At 42.9% G+C, this 2,581-nt stretch overlaps 1 non-coding gene across 1 annotated transcript; it reads right to left on the minus strand.

Annotated features, from left to right (window-relative positions):
- Window positions 1-1,498: 1,498 nt before the first annotated feature.
- Window positions 1,499-1,572, minus strand: Trnan-guu (transfer RNA asparagine (anticodon GUU)). The gene has a single exon. It is a non-coding gene; the product is annotated as a tRNA-Asn (tRNA).
- Between the last annotated feature and the right edge of the window lie 1,009 nt (window positions 1,573-2,581).

Consider the following 2,581-nt stretch of genomic DNA (forward strand, 5'->3'; position numbering starts at 1 on the left):
TGAGGATTCCACAATCCCAGACTAATCTCATTTGAATAAAATTGAGCAACACGGCAAACATGTAATTTAATAATGTCCTTCTACATTCTATGAAGTTTCAAACTCCCCACATGACATATGGAGAAAAATATTAATGAAACTTCATGTTTAAAAAGGTGATTAAATATCACTATTGGTTTTAAATTAAGTACTCAAGTTAGTAATTAGGAGGAGGGCAGTGAAGAGCATGGGCCTTTATGCCTGATGACCTGAGTTCAGCGCTAACCGCTAACCGTTGACTTCAGGCAAGTGGCTGGCTGTACTGAGCTTCAGGGAGCCCATCTACGTAAACATCAGTGAGTCTGACCTTAAAGGACTGTGAGACTGCAACAATGCCTGGCGAGTAGGAGGCACTCAATGGCCACCAGCCTTTATTAATGCTATTGTTTGTGTGTGTCCCCTGGCACTCATGTCTTGGAAACTTAAGCCCAGAAGTCTTGTGGGAATGATATTAGGAGATGGAACCCTTGGGAGGTAATGAGAACCACTGGAGGTCACGAGGGCGGCTTCCCCTCTCATGGGGGCGTTGGTGGCTGTGTAAGACCTGGGCTTGCATGCTGGCCCTGTGCCAGCCTGCGATGTTTGCACTGTCTTGAGTCTCTGTAGAGTCCAATTAGAAAAAGACAACACCCCCCCCCCCCTTCCCCGGGCAGGCTTCAGCCCTAGAGCTTCTGCCCTATCTCCATATTCTTCACAAGTGTAAACTAAGCTATTGCTTTCTTATAAGTTACTCAGCCTGTAGGATTCAGTTGCAGCGACTTAAAAAGATTAGAATTACTATGTGAACCTAGGGGAAATAAAGAAAACACACACACACACACACACACACACACACACACACACACGCACGCACGAATAAGATTTTCAAATAATTAATTTGTTTTGCTTTCTATTTGGACAGACAGGGTTAAAACTTATTCTACCTGCCTCAACTTCTCAAGAAACTGGTACTGTAGGAAGGTGTCTACTGATGGCTGATACACCAAATTTTGCCTTTTTCTTAAAACAGGCTTTAATTTTCTATAATCTGTACCCAAGGCAGAAATTATTAGATGGAACTAGTTGCTTTTCCAAAGTAACTATTTTGGGAGGGTTTGGCACTTCGTGTCAGCAAAATATGAAAGTACCTTTCCTTTTAATTTTTTCACTTCAAATTCTCATTTTTAGAGATTTAATTGGGAAAGCATTTTAGGTTTTTTTTCCCCCCTTTTCAAGTTTACTCCATTTTCTCCAAATGTCTAGCACTAGCACGTTAGAAAAAGTGGAACAGACAAATGCACCAAAGACAGAGGAGTTTAGGAGCTTATTTCTGAATTACGAGCACCGGAAAGCAGTTTAGCGAGCGTCGCTGAGGACAGAGAGGTGGGGAGGGCTGGGTTTAGACTTCAGTTTGTTGCCTGAATTTGACACTGTAAACTTACACAGGCAGAAGGCGAAGCTGGCCTCGTAAAAACTAGGGCGTCCCTGGGTGGGCTCGAACCACCAACCTTTCGGTTAACAGCCGAACGCGCTAACCGATTGCGCCACAGAGACTTTGGTGCAGCTGGGAGCTCCAGCCGAGGTCTTTAAGAAGAATAATAAAAGGCTCCGCGACTTCTTTTTCTCCCGCCTGATTCTTATTAGAAGCGGAAATTTTATTCAACGTTCTTAGTCTTTTCGAGTCTCCCTTCCACTTCTGAAACACATTAGAAAATTATGCTTCAAGATGGAGCAGAATTACACGTCACGAGCGGATTAAAACACTGTTGGCTTTTCTCCAACCCCGGTTTGGAAGGTTCTGTTGCAAGAGGATGACAGTTTCTGATTGATTACCTTTTGTAAGGACATTAAAATGTTCAGCTTGTGAGCTGAGTTTTCCATTTGTTTCTGTTTGTGCGGTTGTTTGCCCGCTGATCTTACGTTACTTCCCGAGCCTCTTCGAGGCCATTTGATTGTATGCGCCTTTTGTTTTTAGATCCAGGTTTTATTAAAACATACATGCAATCCCTAAATGCGTTTAGGCTTTATTCAGTGCGATTGTCACAGTAACATTTCGTTACAACGTGTCCCAAGGCTTGCGGGCAATTGGTCCTGATTTTCTCTGCTGAGACCTCTTCCCCTGCATTTAACCACGCTATTGAACACACACCCTCACGGGCTTTTTGAAAAGGAAATTACAGAAGAAAAAAAGAGGACTTATGATTAGCTGGGCACATTTTAGCTCAGAATCATTGCTTGCGAACATACTCCGTCCTTGTAAATATTCCGCAGGAAAAATCTTTCCCTCCTGCGAAAGTTTACTTGATGACTTTTCAATACTGTTCAAAATCTTGTTTTTGATCCCACTGTTCCCGCTTCCAAGAAGTAATAGTTTCCACTTGAGAACTTGATATTTCCGTTTTTATGTCACTAAATTACTCTGGCCGTAATCCTTCGAAAAACGATCCACACCGGGACTTACAGAAGTTGTGTGCGACGTCCTTCAGTCCAACCAACATTTCGAGTCCCCCAAGTGCGTGATGACAACTTAAATTGACTTTAGACCAATTAGCAGAGAAGTTCC

This window comes from Peromyscus eremicus, chromosome 5 (genome assembly GCF_949786415.1).
Source record: "Peromyscus eremicus chromosome 5, PerEre_H2_v1, whole genome shotgun sequence".
Classification (NCBI taxonomy): Eukaryota; Metazoa; Chordata; class Mammalia; order Rodentia; family Cricetidae; genus Peromyscus; species Peromyscus eremicus.